Source organism: Entelurus aequoreus, linkage group LG13 (genome assembly GCF_033978785.1).
Source record: "Entelurus aequoreus isolate RoL-2023_Sb linkage group LG13, RoL_Eaeq_v1.1, whole genome shotgun sequence".
Taxonomy (NCBI): domain Eukaryota; kingdom Metazoa; phylum Chordata; class Actinopteri; order Syngnathiformes; family Syngnathidae; genus Entelurus; species Entelurus aequoreus.
In genome coordinates, this window is record NC_084743.1 from 44,262,065 (window position 1) to 44,278,517 (window position 16,453).

The window sequence follows — 16,453 nt, forward strand, 5'->3', positions numbered from 1 at the left end:
CGTGATCGGCTTGCTGTGGAGAAACAAAGGGCCATGGCAGGTGCAAATGCAGGTGGGGGGACAGGCGGATGGACGGTAAAGGGGCTTGAACAGTGTAATTTGGCCTTGGGGACTAGACTACAGACAGTGGTGAAGTAGGCCGGCTTCGTCGCGTGAAGAAGCCTACAATTTTTGGTTGTTTTTTCTGCTCCGTATGCTGAATGGCAATATACGATATATATCTCGATATTTTTTCCGTAAAGTAAAAACAAAACACAAAACAGTCCTAGTTACCTGAGCTATTACGTACGTCATTATTTTGATTTAGTAAATATTGACTTACTAAGACAAAATAATGACTAAGTCAAATTAATGACTTACTGTAAATAAGCGTTTGCAATAAGCGTTTGAAAGAAAGAGTTAAAAGTGGGGCCACATGCTGACATATGCTCAACTCATCATGCTTAATTTATAACAGCATTTGGGAAGCCTGTAGTTGATTTTTATTTTGTAAATGTTATATTTTTATCAACATGTGATAGCAGGGACCCTGCCATTCAAAACTAGGCTGCTACATTACTAATGATTAATGTAACTATAGCTGAAAAAATAGTACAATAGCAATAGGAGAGACTATTCATCCCTGAACACCATGGAGTTCATGTGGGCTTTATGATACAGTTACATTATTATATCAACTATCAGAGACATAAACTCTTCATTTAACATAATGTCCTTTTTTGCTGCTTCAACACAGAAAAAGGTGAAGTGAAATAACTTAGTTGTTAACTGTAGGTCAATAATGCTTGTCTTTCTCTCAGACAGACAGGGCTTTGCTGTCCGTAACACACGCACGCATGCACACACCGCAAAATGAGCTAACATTACGCTAAAAGCTAATTAGCCTTCACCTCAAGGACTGCGAGCGAGCTGAGCTGCTGCTTATATTTCTAGAACGTCAACGGGCTCATAGGGATGTTACTAGTAGTAGACTGGGAGGTGTTTATTATAATTTGGGGAGAGTCCGCTGCATTATGCTCACCTGCTAAACACCTTTCTGCTAACCCACACCGTCTCTCCTCTCTGCCTGCCACTGCCGTGAGCACTGACTCCATGCGCTCTGAATACTCACTGCTGATTTGCTGTTACATGCGCTCTGAATACTCACTGCTGATTGGCTGTTACCGCTCTGAATACGCACTGCTGATTGGCTGTTACATGCGCTCTGAATACGCACTGCTGATTGGCTGTTACATGCGCTCTGAATACGCACTGCTGATTGGCTGTTACATGCGCTCTGAATACGCACTGCTGATTGGCTGTTACCGCTCTGCGTGTAACCAATCAGATGGTTGTGTGGGTGGGACAATGCTGGGTGCTGCAGAGATGTACTGACAGAGGCAGAGACAGTACGAAGCGTAGCAGCTTGTTAAGACTTTAGTTTAGCACCAAATGATAATATAAATACATTTAATAAAGTCAAATACAAATAAGGCATCAAGAGAAGTATCCTACACTTCTCTTTTGTAAAGTAAATCTGAACAGCCGATATGGGCATCTACATCAACTATATGATTTGCCTGAGAAGCTGGACAGGACAAAAAAAATATTATTATTATTTTTTATTTTTTTTAAAGACTTTAGTTTAAGGTGGTGGCTCTTTGTTGTTAGACGGCCGCCTTAACAACAAAGCGCTGCGGGAAACCCTGGAAAAGGTTTGGACACCTCTGCAATAAATTGTCTGTATTATCAAAAATATCGATTCAAAGGTTTGTATCAGCATTGGCTTGATATGAGCTTCATGAGGTTGATATTTTTTACATCGCTTCTTTCACAAAAATCTGATTTTGTTGATGTTTTAATGTTCATATTTGACATTGTTTATATTTGTATATTTACTGTGTGTATTACAGTGACGTGCGGTGAACTAAACACCAGGTGAGGCATAGATACTTTTGGAGTTTTTTTTCTTCTTTTTTTTACTTAAATTCATATCTGCAGCTCTAATCATTGTTGATTTAGGTTGCACATTATCGTAACAGGAAAAAGAAGGGAGTTATTTGCTTTCATAAAAACTTTATCATAATGAGATTATGATATGATAAATGGGTCCAAAAAGTATTTGATAATGTTGTTATTAAATACTTTTGCTTTTAACAAAATAAATCAAGTATTGTGATAGTATCTTACCGTTCTGTATTTGTATCAATCAATCAATCAATCAATGTTTATTTATATAGCCCTAAACCACAAGTGTCTCAAAGGGCTGCACAAGCCACAACGACATCCTCGGTTCAGAGCCCACATAAGGGCAAGGAAAAACTCACAACCCAGTGGGACGTCAATGTGAATGACTATGAGAAACCTTGGAGAGGACCGCAGATGTGGGTGGACCCCCCTGGATGGACCCCCCCGCTCCTCTAGGGGAGACCGGATGCAATGGACGTTGAGTGGGTCTAGTACAGGGGTCGGCAACCCGCGGCTCCGGAGCCGCATGCGGCTCTTTGACCACTCTGATGCGGCTCCGCTGCATACTTGCCGACCCCCCTGATTTTACCAGGAGACTTATGGATCTCAGTGCCTCTCCTAGATAACTCCCAGGGCAAATATAATTCTATTTTCACTCTAATTACTAAATTAAGGGCGTGCCCTAATTGCACTGCAGTAATTGTCCTCTATAGCATTTATAAACAGCGTGCCAGCCCGGCCACATGTTGTATGTAGCTTTTACTTGCACACGTAGGAGACAGCAAAGCATACTTAGTCATCAGCCACACAGCTTACACTGACGGTAGCCGTACCGTATAAAACAACTTTAACACTGTTACGTTACAAATATGCGCCACACTGTGAACAAACACCAAAAAAGAATGAAAATCACATTTCTGGAGGACATCCCACTGTAACACAACATAAACACAACACAACCAATACCCAGAATCCCATGCAGCCCTAACTCTTCCAGTCTAGATTATACACCCTCGCTACCACAAAACCCCTCCACACATCAAACCCCCCCCCCCCCCTCCGTGCGTCGGTTGTGCGTCGGTTGAGCGGAAGAGTGTAAGCTGTGTGGCTGCTGACCTAGTACGCCTTGCTGTCACTTACGTGAGCAAGCTGAAGCTACATTCTACATGTGGCCGAGCAGGTACACTGTTTGGGCAGGCTGTAGAGGGCACCATAAGCAGTGTCATCACTCCCTGATATTCGGGAGCCTCCCGGAAATAATGAGAGGGTTGGCAAGTATGACGCTATCAAGCGCCATTGATTCAAATCTCGCGGGCCGCACTGACATCAATTTTCCATATTAAAGTGTGTGCCGGTGCGTGTGTCTGAGACCCCTGGTTAACATAGCACAAAGCAATTAAAGCTTTATATGCGGTGTTTTTCATTTTAAATTAATTTTTTTTTTTGTGGCTCCCATCATTTTCTTTAATTTGTGAAACTTGCCAAAATGGCTCTTTGAGTGGTAAAGGTTGCCGACCCCTGGTCTAGTATAATATTGTGAAAGTCCAGTCCATAGTGGATCTAACATAATAGTGAGAGTCCAGTCCATAGTGGGGCCAGCCGGAGACCATCCCGAGCGGAGACAGGTCAGCAGCGCAGAGATGTCCCCAACCGATGCACAGGTGAGCGGTCCACCCCGGGTCCGGACTCTGGACAGCCAGCACTTCATCCAGCACTACCCCCCCTCCACAAGGGAGAGGGGGGTAGAGGAGAAAAGAAAAGAAACGGCAGATCAACTGGTCTAAAAAGGGGTCTATTTAAAGGCTAGAGTATACAAATGAGTTTTAAGATGGGACTTAAAGGCCTACTGAAAGCCACTACTACCAACCACGCAGTCTGATAGTTTATATATCAATGATGAAATCTTAACATTGCAACACATGCCAATACAGCCGGGTTAACTTATAAAGTGCAATTTTAAAATTCCCGCCACACTTCCGGTTGAAAAACTCCTTTGGATATGATTTATGCGCGTGACGTCACAAAAGCAACGGAAGTGGTTGGACCCCATCGGACCCGATAGAAAAGCCTCTTGTTTTCTTTGACAAAATTCCACAGTATTCTGAATCTTTTGCAATTTGTTTAATGAACAATGGAGACTGCAAAGAAGAACGTTGTAGGTGGGATCGATCGGTGTCTTAGCGGCTAAGTACAATACTGTAATATCCGTGATATTTGCATTAGTGTACTGTGTCTTTAAGGGTTTGGGGAACGCGCATGCGCGAGTGAGTTGGCGGAGAACTTGAGTGTGTGTGATCGTGACTTTTGGCTAACAGCAGCTCGTGTATGTGTGTGCGTTACTTTTTGAACTACAACCAGTTACCGCTTGTTAATAAAGCGATTGAGCAATTTGTTTAATGGACACTGGAGACTGCAAATAAGAAAGTTGGAGCCGGTGGAGCAGCGGATTACAGCAACACCAACACCAGGAGGTTGTGTTGTGTTTTGAGCAGGATAACAGACGCACTACGGTGAGTCTAGCTTTGGCTTCCAAACATTTGATCGATTGCCCGTACGTGCGTGTCGATATGTGCATGTGACGTACGTAACTTCGGGGAAATATATGTTTCTTGCCGACTCTGATGGCGGTTTGGGTGTCGTCAAAAGCGTACAACGCCCGCCGCCGCATCTAAGTTAGCTACGCAGCTAGGTTAGCTTCTGTTTTTTTAGCTTCGCCAAGCTGAATATTATTAATAGTGTATTTACATGTTCATGGTTTAATAGTATTATTGATCTTCTGTCTATCCATCCAGTCAGGGTTTTTTTTAATTTAGTTTCTATCTGCATTTGAGACTGGCGCTATCGCGTTGGCTACGTAGCTAGGTTAGCTTCTGTTGTTTTGGCTTCGCCAAGCGGAATATTATTAATCGTGTATTTACATGTTCATGGTTTAATAGTATTATTGATCTTCTGTCTATCCATCCAGTCAGGGTTTTTGTTTTTTTTAGTTTCTATCTGCATTTGAGACTGGCGCTATCGCGTTGGCTACGTTGCTAGGTTAGCTTCTGTTTTTTTTAGCTTCGCCAAGCGGAATATTATCAATCGTGTATTTACATGTTCATGGTTTAATAGTATTATTGATCTTCTGTCTATCCATCCAGTCAGGTTTTTTTTTAATTTAGTTTCTATCTGCATTTGAGACTGCTGCTATCAAGTTGGCTACGTAGCTAGGTTAGCTACTATTTTTTTAGCTTCGCAAAGCTGAATTATTAATCGTGTATTTACATGTTCAGTCACTGTGAATGTCCATTTCGCGTTCTCGACTCTCATTTTCAAGAGGATATAGTATCTAAAATGGTTTAAAATACAAATCTGTGATACACAATAGAAAAAGGAGAGAGTGTGGAATCCAATGAGCCAGCTTTTACCTAAGTTACGGTCAGAGCGCGAAAAAAGATACGTCCATCACTGCCTTTCAAGTCCTTCACTGTAACGTTCCTCATCTACGAATCTTTCATCCTTGCTCAAATTAATGGTGTAATCGTCACTTTCTCGGTCCGAATCTCTCTCACTCCATTGTAAACAACGGGAATTGTGAGCAGCACTACCGCTTGTGAAGTCACGCTACTTCCGGTACAGGCAAGGCTTTTTTTATCAGCGAGCAAAAGTTGCGAACTTTATTGTCGATTTTCTCTACTAAATCCTTTCAGCAAAAATATGGCAATATCGCGAAAGGATCAAGTATGACACATAGAATGGATCTGCTATTCCCGTTTAAATTTAAAAAATTCATTTCAGTAGGCCTTTAAATGCTTCTACTGAGGTAGCATCTCTAACTGTTACCGGGAGGGCATTCCATAGTGCTGGAGCCCAAATAGAAAAAGCTCTATAGCCCGCAGACTTTTTTTGGGCTCTGGGAATCACTAATAAGCCGGAGTTCTTTGAATGCAGATTTCTTGCCGAGACATATGGTACAATACAATCTGCAAGATAGGCTGGAGCTAGACCGTGTAGTATTTTATACGTAAGTAGTAAAACCTTAAAGTCACATCTTAAGTTAGGGGTGTCAAACTCAAATACAGAGTGGGCCAAAATTTAAAACTGAACAAAGCCGCGGGCCAAGGTTGAAAAAATTAACCTTTTAATAGGGACCCAAACAAGTTATGCATTGAATATTGAAGGCTTATATAACTTTATAGTGACATGCAAAATCAAGTTTCAAATAATAATTATAATAATTAAAAAATATCAATGGCATATCAAATAACATTTTAATAAAAATTTAATGCCTCTTTTCTATGTGCAGCCTTCTGAGGTAAATATGAAAATAAACTTTTTCCACAGGCTAATAATACATTTGAAATAAAATAATAATGAATGAATCAAACATTCAAGCCTTGAAGTAGCAAGAGAAAGTGCATGAATAAAACGTTAATTATTGCTCAGTTTGCTACACTGATTTGCTTTAACACTGAATATGGAACAAGGAATGAATGAATGAATGAATGAATTAAATAAGTTTATTTCGGTCATATAATCAACCATCAACCATTAACCATTTTGTGTGACCAGTTTAACAGTACAGATACACATTTACACACAAAAAGAAAATAAAAGAAAAAGAATGACCGAAAAAGGAATAGGCTGAAACCAAAGCGTATATTTGCCTATCCTATACCTCCACACTGATTTTAACACTGAATATGGAACGAGCAACGCTTATATAACTTAATAGTGCAAAATCAACTTTCAAAAAACAAACGAAAAAACATCAATGGCATATTAAATACAATTTAAATAAAACATGTAATGCCTCTTTTCGATTTGCAGCCTTCTGAGGTAAATATCAACATGAACTTTTTCCACAGGCTAATAAATTTGAAATGAAACAATGAATAAATCAACCATTCAGGACTTTAAACTGCTCAGTTTGCAACACTAATCTGATGTGCCCAAGCCAGATACCTGGCATCTTTTCTTCGATGCTAGTTTATTAATGTCGGGGCTCAGGCTTTGAGCTGAGGCGACCTTCATTATCGACAGAAGGTGTTCATCAGTCAGAAGTATCCTGTGAGACGTTTTCGTCATCTTCATTGAGGAGAAAAGTTGCTCACATAGATACGTGCTGCCGAACATGGAGAGGAATTGAGCAGCTTGGGTGCGGAGCTGAGGCATTGTGTCAGGGATGAATTGTGGAAAGTGTGCGGCGCCAACAGCATCATACTTTGTCTTCAGCGTGTCATCACACTGGAGTTCAATCAGCTCCATTTGGAGGTTAGTTGGTGCTTTTTCCACATCAACTGCGAAGGGAATACTAAGCAGTTAAAATTTACACTTCTGACCATCAAAGTCGCTAAATCGCCGGCTAAACTCAGCGCCGAGTACACTGAGTTTTTCACCAAAATGTGCGCACACGGCGGTAGAGATCTGTGTTTTTATGGTTTGATAGCAGGGGAAATGGCCAAGGTTTCCTTGCAGCAGCTGATTCTCTCAGGCAGTTTAGTTTTAAAAGCTCTCACTGACGAGTACATAACTGTGATGATGCGGCCCCGCCCCTGTAGCTGCAGGTTCAGTGCATCAAGATGGCTTGAGATGTCACACAGAAAGGCCTGCTCACACAGAAACTTTTTTTTCCCGGAGGTCTGCTGTGTCCTTCCCTTTGCTTTGCAGAAACTGACATATTTCTTCACGCAGCTCGAAAAATCTGTTTAGTACTTTTCCATCTTAACCATCTCAGCTCTGTGTGATACGGCACGTCTGTCTGTTCCGAACCAAACTCGTCCAGAAAAGACTTAAACTGGCGGTGATTCAGACCTTAGGCTCTTATAAAGTTAACAACTTGTGTTACTGTGGTCATAACATGTTCCATCTTTAGGGCTTTAGCACACAGTGACTCTTGATGTATGATGCAATGATAAACACATAGCTCACCTGCACAGTTCTCTTCCCGCATCTTTTCACGAATCCTGCCCACCAGTCCATTCTTTTTACCACTCATCGCTGGCGCACCATCAGTGGTTAATCCCACGAGTTTATCCCACGACAGGTTTATTTCACATTTGCAAACATCCTCAAATATTTCCTTCCCTGTGGTTGTGCCATGCATGGATTTAAATCCCAAAAGCTCCTTCGTAACACACATATTTGAGTCGACACCGCGGATGAAGACTGACAGCTGCGCAGTATCAGACGCGTCAGTGCTCTCGTCCACAGCAAGGGAAAAAGAAACAAAATCTTTCCCCTTTTCCATCAGCTGGTCATGCAGATTGGTGGCAAGATCACATGTGCGCTCAGCTATTGTGTTCCTGCTCAGGCTTACGTTTGAAAATGCCTGCTTTTTCTCTGGGCACACTTGGTCACAAACTTTCAGCATGCACTTTTTAACAAACTCTCCCTCATTAATGGGTCGGTTTGGTGGTAGCGGGGGTGTATATTGTAGCGTCCCGGAAGAGTTAGTGCTGCAAAGGGTTCTGGGTATTTGTTCTGTTGTGTTTATGCTGTGTTACGGTGCAGATGTTCTCCCGAAATGTGTTTGTCATTCTTGTTTGGTGTGGGTTCACAGTGTGGCGCATATTTGTAACAGTATCAAAAATGTTTATACGGCCACCCTCAGTGTGATCTGTATGGCTGTTGACCAAGTATGTCTTGTATTCATTTGTGTGTGTGTGTGTGTGGGTAAAAGCCGCACAAATTGTGTGACTGGGCCGGCACGCTGTTTGTATGGGGGAAAAGCGAACAAGACGACAGGTTGTAGAGGATACTAAAGGCAATGCCTTTAAGGCACGTCCTCAATATAGATGAGTCTCGCAGGAAATTGGGAGGGTTGGCAAGTATGTTAGCGGTGAATGCGGTGTTACAGCGGCACCGCCGCTGTATAATACCGGCGGGCCAGCTCTATTGTTAATTTGATATTGCCTCAAGGGCCAAATGAAATTACATGGCGGGCCAAATTTGGCCCGCGGGCCAGAGTTTGACACCCATGTCTTAAGTGCACAGGAAGCCTGTGCAGGTGAGCCAGTATAGGCGTAATATGATCAAACTTTCTTGTTCTTGTCAAAAGTCTAGCAGCCGCATTTTGTACCAACTGTAATCTTTTAATGCTAGACATAGGGAGACCCGAAAATAATACGTTACAGTAATCGAGACGAGACGTAACGAACGCATGAATAATGATCTCAGCGTCGCTAGTGGACAAAATGGAACGAATTTTAGCGATATTACGGAGATGAAAGATGGCTGTTTTAGTAACACTCTTAATGTGTGACTCAAACGAGAGAGTTGGGTCGAAAATAATACCCAGATTCTTTACCGAGTCGCCTTGTGTAATTGTTTGGTTGTCAAATGTTAAGGTGCTATTATTAAATAAATATCGGTGTCTAGCAGGACCGATAATCAGCATTTCCGTTTTCTTGGCGTTGAGTTGCAAAAAATTAGCGGACATCCATTGTTTAATTTCATTAAGACACGCCTCCAGCTGACTACAATCCGCCGTGTTGGTCAGCTTTAGGGGCATGTAGAGTTGGGTGTCATCCGCATAACAGTGAAAGCTAACACCGTATTTGCGTATGATGTCACCTAGCGGCAGCATGTAAGTACTAAAGAGTGCAGGGCCAAGAACCGAACCCTGGGGAACTCCGCACGTTACCTTAAAATAGTCCGAGGTCACATTGTTATGGGAGACACACTGCATCCTGTCAGTAAGATAAGAGTTAAACCAAGACAAGGCTAAGTCTGACATCCCATTACGCGTTTTGATACGCTCTAATAAAATATTATGATCGACGGTTTCGAAAGCAGCGGTAAGATCAAGAAGCAGCAACATAGATGACGCATCAGAATCCATCGTTAGCAATAGATCATTAGTCATTTTTGCGAGGGCTGTGTATATATATATATATATATATATATATATATATATATATATATATATATATATATATATATATATATATATATATATATATATATATATATATATATATATATATATATATATATATATATATATATATGTATTAGTTGTTTCCTCAAATACATTTAACCTAATTAAAACAATATATGCACTGCAGTAGTGTGTTTAATACAAAATAAAATTAATACATGTAAATAAAATATAAGTGTCCACCACATTCTTTACTTTTCTGTATGTGGCCCTCGACAGAAAAAAGTTTGGACACCTCTGCTTTAAATTGTCTGTACATGTGCATCCAATTATCAATAATATTGATTCAAAGGTTTGTATCAGCATCGGCTTGATATGAGCTTCATGAGGTTGATATTTCTTACATCGCTTCTTTCACAAAAATCTGTTTTTGTTGATGTTTTAATGTTCATATTTTACATTGTTTATATTTTTTTATTTACTGTGTGTATTGTGATATTGTTTACAAACTCGGGAAATAAGTCCTTAATGTACACAAGAGGGTTTACAGCCCTCCTGCTTCTTTCCCCAAATATTTGGCCCTGACTGTATTTACTTGGAAACAGTTTGACGCATTATCTTGTTGTGATGATAATAATAATAATAATAATAATAATAATAATAATAATAATAAAGTATTGTTCTGACAAGTAAAAGTAAAATATTGATGTAGTTTATATAATAACCAGTAGAAGTCACTGCTGAATCACTTCTGAGTTATGGCTTTAATGTCTTGTTTATCTTGTTTATAGCGCATTTAATCGTCAATTAATTAATGATAACCAAACCAACTTTGACAATGGCTGATCACATGGCAGTCTGTGTATTAATAAGAAGTTCAGGTATGGATGATTTTGTACAATAAACCAGTTTCAGAAATAATTTTAGAAGACTGCATATGTCTTAGCTGGTACAGCCAGGGGCGCCGAAAAGGGGGGGTAAAGGAGACAGATTCTAGGGGCCCATGATGGAGGGGGGCCCAGAGAGGCCCCTAATGATGATGAAATTATAATACAGGGGGCCCTGTAAAGATTATTTTCATGGAGCCCAAAATCCCTAGCGGCGCCCCTGGGTACAGCATATGTTGAAGTGAGCCTATAACACCCAACATTCACTTCAATGTAAACAAAATAGAGATACTGTACTGGTATCCAACAATGTGTATTTAGTACCAAATCAAAAAAAGTAGGATACAATATCATATAGGACCATGTCCATGGGTCGATACAGCATAGTGAAAAACTAATATGTATATGAGTTTGTTGCTAGGCGATCTTACCACTGAACCATACAAGAAGAGACGCCTCAGAGGTAAATTGTTGTTGTATAGACAACTTCAGTGATGATGTAATTGCATTTTATTGGGCTGGAAATGTTGGTGACCACTGTATTAGAGTATACTGACTAATTCAGATGAATATATGAAACAGTAGTGACTTTCCTTCCTGACTGTATCATATTAAAAACAAACAAAAACACTGGACATCACCCGTGGTTTGATCCCAGGTAGGGATTGAGAAGCATCAAATCCCAAGTAAACTGTTATTAGGCGATGTAACCACTGAGCTAAACCAGTGCAATACCTTGAAGGAGGAATTGCTTTCTTATAGAAAGTCTTAGTAATGTTCTTTAAACTTACTTTGTACTGAACAGGAAGTCACTGTGTGCACTTTTTAACACTCTGTAACCAGACAATTATGCTGCTGTCTGCATAAGTGTATGTGTGTAGGGACCCTCTTGAAAAGGAGATGCTACATCTCAAGGGGCTATCCTAAATAAACTGGATGGAAATAAATAAGCACTTTAACCTAATTGTTACTAGTAGTCAGTGTGTTATACACACTTGGGGTGTCCCGATCCAGTAGTGACATCAGTCCAAGATCAGCAAAAAAACCAAGTATCAGATTATATTGGTTTGTATCTAAGCTAAAAAAGAAAGCCAGTTAACATGTAAATATCCTCCGCACACAAGGTTGGTGTTTTTTTTAACAACTTTATAGGAAACAATGATGCTAAGTTATCTAAGCTATGTGGTTGTTCTAATAGCTTAGCATACATTGACTCGGGGTGTCCTGATCTTATATTCATATTAGATATCGATCTGATACCAGCGAAAAATAAAATGTATCAGATTATATTGGTTTCCTTATGCAAAAGTAAACAGTCAGTCAAAAGCTAAATGTCCCCCAATAAGCACATGAGGTTGGTCATTTTCAAAAGGTAAACATGGTAGGCTATAGGCTACAGAGCAAGCAGTTACACAACAGCTAAGCACACAATAGCACACTAGCTACACATACAGTAGGTAATAAGTGTCTTTAATGGAAACATACTGCAGTCTAAAACACGTCATTTGTCAATATAAACAAGTATCAAATAATTATAGGGTCATACTACTGTACTTACAGATACAAAGTCTCCAATGCATAAACCTATTAAAACGTGTCCTGTAACAAATGTGTCCGCATCATTCAACTTACTGAGTCATGATCTTAACTCAATTAATTATTGTGGCCACTAGGTGTCCCCCAAAAAACAATTCCAACTCCACTTCAAATTAAATAAAGATGGCATATGTCAATTCCAGATGGTTAATAACAAATAGGTTAGTGTTTTTTCTACCTATTATTTTTCTCTTGAGTAATTTCAGTTGATCAAGCCATTTCTAACATTCCACACTACAAAATCATAAAAGCATTTATGATTTGTGCTCATATCGGATCAGTATTGGCATAAGGCCATGACTCAAGGCTCCATTGTTGAAAGTTCAGTGATGATGTAATTGCTTTGATTGGGCTCGAAAGATTGGTTACCACTGTATTAGAGTATACTGACAAATTCAGAAGAATATATCAAACAATAGTGACTTTCCTTCTTATTTGTATCATATTAAAATCAAACAAAAACACTGGACATCACCCGTGGTTTGAACCCATGAAGGGATTGAGAAGCAGCGAATTCTGAGAGAATTGATACTATTCGAAGTAACCACTGAGCTAAACCAGTGCAATACCGGAAAGGATAAATTGCTTTCTTATAGAAAATTGTCGTAAAATTATTTAAGCACAGTGGGAAATATTATGTATAATAAGAAACAGGAAATGGAGATGATTTTTAAACAACCCTAAATACTTCAGAACGGAGTAGTGTTACTGTGTTTATTATACTGTGTATTGATTGGTTCAGGTTGTGTTTGTTATGGTTTACGTTTATTTTGAACATGTGTACAGATACATTATGATACTTCATATAATCTACATATTTTGCATTTGTAGCCAACAAAACAACAACATAGCTGTATCATATTAAAAACAAACAAAAACACTGGACATCACCCGTGGTTTGATCCCAGGTAGGGATTGAGAAACAGCGAATTCTGAAAGACTCGATACTAGTCGAAGTAACCACTGAGCTAAACCAGTAAAAACAAACCCAGGGATATTAGAGAATATTAGAGTATACTGACTAATTCAGAAGAATATATCAAACAATAGTGACTTTCCTTCTTACTTGTATCATATTAAAAACCAACAAAACACTGGACATCACCCGTGGTTTGATCCCAGGTAGGGATTGAGAAACAGCAACTTTTACAATGACTGATCACATGGCAGTCAGTGTATTAATAAAAAGTTCAGGTATGGATGATTTAGTAAAATAAACCAGTTTCAGCTCAGTTTCAACATATGCTGGTACAGCATATGTTGAAGTGAGCCTATAACACCCAACATTCACTTCAATGTAAACAAAATAGAGATACTGCACTGGTATACTAAGCTGTGTATTTAGTACCAAATCGAAAAAAGTAGGATACAATATCATATAGGACCATATCCATGGGTCGATACATCCATCCATCCATCCATCCATCTTCTTCCACTTATCCGAGGTCGGGTCGCGGGGGCAGCAGCCTAAGCAGGGAAACCCAGACTTCCCTCTCCCCAGCCACTTCGTCCAGCTCCTCCCGGGGGATCCCGAGGCGTTCCCAGGCCAGCCGGGAGACATAGTCTTCCCAACGTGTCCTGGATCTTCCCCGCGGCCTCCTACCGGTCGGACGTGCCCTAAACACCTCCCTAGGGAGGCGTTCGGGTGGCATCCTGACCAGATGCCCCAACCACCTCATCTGGCTCCTCTCCATGTGGAGGAGCAGCGGCTTTACTTTGAGCTCCCCCCGGATGGCAGAGCTTCTCACCCTATCTCTAAGGGAGAGCCCCGCCACCCGGCGGAGGAAACTAATTTCGGCCGCTTGTACCCGTGATCTTGTCCTTTCGGTCATAACCCAAAGCTCATGACCATAGGTGAGGATGGGAACGTAGATCGACCGGTAAATTGAGAGCTTTGCCTTCCGGCTCAGCTCCTTCTTCACCACAACGGATCGATACAGAGTCTGCATTACTGAAGACGCCGCACCGATCCGCCTGTCGATCTCACGATCCACTCTTCCCTCACTCGTGAGGGAAGAGTGGTACTTGAACTCCTCCACTTGGGGCAGCATAGTGAAAAACTAAAATGTACATGAGTTTGGTGCTAGGCGATCTTACCACTGAACCATGGGACGGCGTGGCGAAGTTGGTAGAGTGGCTGTGCCAGCAATCGGAGTGTTGCTGGTTACTGGGGTTCAATTCCCACCTTCTACCTTCCTAGTCACGTCCGTTGTGTCCTTGGGCAAGACACTTCACCCTTTGCCTCTGATGGCTGCTGGTTAGCGCCTTGCATGGCAGCTCCCGCCATCAGTGTGTGAATGTGTGTGTGAATGTGGAAATACTGTCAAAGCGCTTTGAGTACCTTGAAGGTAGAAAAGTGCTATACAAGTACAACCCATTTATCATGTATTTAACCATACAAGAAGAGACTCCTCAGAGGTAAATTGTTGTTGTATAGACCTGTGGTCCCCAACCACCGGTCCGTGGACTGATGGGTACTGGGCCGCACAAGAAATTGAAAAAAAAAAAATATATATATATATATTTTTTTTTCTTAATTAAAGGCCTACTGAAATGAATTTTTTTTATTTAAATTCTATGTGTCATACTTGATCATTTTGCAATATTGCCATATTTTTGCTGAAAGGATTTAGTAGAGAACATCGACGATAAAGTTGCAACTTTTGGTCGCTGATAAAAAAAGCCTTGCCTGTACCGGAAGTAGCGTGACGTCACAGGTTGAAAGGCTCCTCACATTTCCCCATTGTTTTCAATGCAGCGAGAGCAATTTGGACCGAGAAAGCGACGATTACCCCATTAATTTGAGCGAGGACGAAAGATTCGTGGATGAGGAACGTTAGAGTGAAGGACTAGAGTGCACTTTTTTCGCTCTGACCGTAATTTAGGTAGGTACAAGGGTTCATTGGATTCCACACTTTCGCCTTTTTCTATTGTGGATCACGGATTTGTATTTTAAACCACCTCGGATACTATATCCTCTTGAAAATGAGAGTCGAGAACGCGAAATGGACATTCACAGTGACTTTTATCTCCACGACAATACATCGGCGAAACACTTTAGCTACGGCGCTAACGTGATAGCATCGGGCTTAACTGCATATAGAAACAAAAGAAATAAGCCCCTGACTGGAAGGATAGACAGAAAATCAACAATACTATTAAACCCTGGACCTGTAACAACACGGTTAATGCTTTCCAGTCTGGCGAAGCTTAACAATGCTGTTGCTAACAACGCCATTGAAGCTAACTTAGCTACGGGACCTCATGGAGCTATGCTAAAAACAATAGCTATCCACCTACGCCAGCCTTCATCTGCTCATCAACACCCGTGCTCACCTGCGTTCCAGCGATCGACGGCGCTACGAAGGACTTCACCCGAACACCGATGCGGTCGGCGGCTAGCGTCAGATAGCGCATCTGCTATCCAAATCAAAGTCCTCCTGGTTGTGTTGCTGCAGCCAGCCGCTAATACACAGATCCCACCTACAGCTTTCTTCTTTGCAGTCTTCATTGTTCATTAAACAAATTGCAAAAGATTCACCAACACAGATGTCCAGAATACTGTGGAATTTTGCGATTAAAACAGAGCTTTTTGTATTGAATACAATGGTGTCCGAATACTTCCGTTTCAACCATTGATGTCACGCGCAAACGTCATCATATCTAGACGTTTTCAACCGGAAGTTCCCCGGGGTATTTAAAATTGCACTTTATAAGTTAACCCGGCCGTATTGGCCTGTGTTGCAATGTTAAGATTTCATCATTGATGTATAAACTATCAGACTGCATAAAAAACACAATATATATACATCATATATCAATATAGATCAATACAGTCTGCAGGGATACAGTCCGTAAGCACACATGATTGTATTTCTTTATGACAAAAAAAAAAACAAAAAAAAAAACCATTCCCCCCCCCCCCCAAATTTTCAAGCGTTGACCGGTCCGCAGCTACAAAAAGGTTGGGGACCACTGGTATAGACAACTTCAGTGATGATGTAATTGCATTTTATTGGGCTGGAAATGTTGGTGACCACTGTATTAGAGTATACCAGGGGTCGGGAACCTTTTTGGCTAAGAGAGCCATGAAAGCCAAATATTTTAAAATGTGTTTCCGTGAGAGCCATATAATATTTTTTACCACTGAATACAACTAAAT

The 16,453-nt window shown here is 40.8% G+C and overlaps 1 pseudogene; it reads right to left on the minus strand.

The window, feature by feature from the left end:
- LOC133663016 (general transcription factor II-I repeat domain-containing protein 2-like) overlaps positions 1 to 16,453 on the minus strand; it is a 36,304-nt pseudogene that overhangs the window by 18,688 nt on the left and 1,163 nt on the right.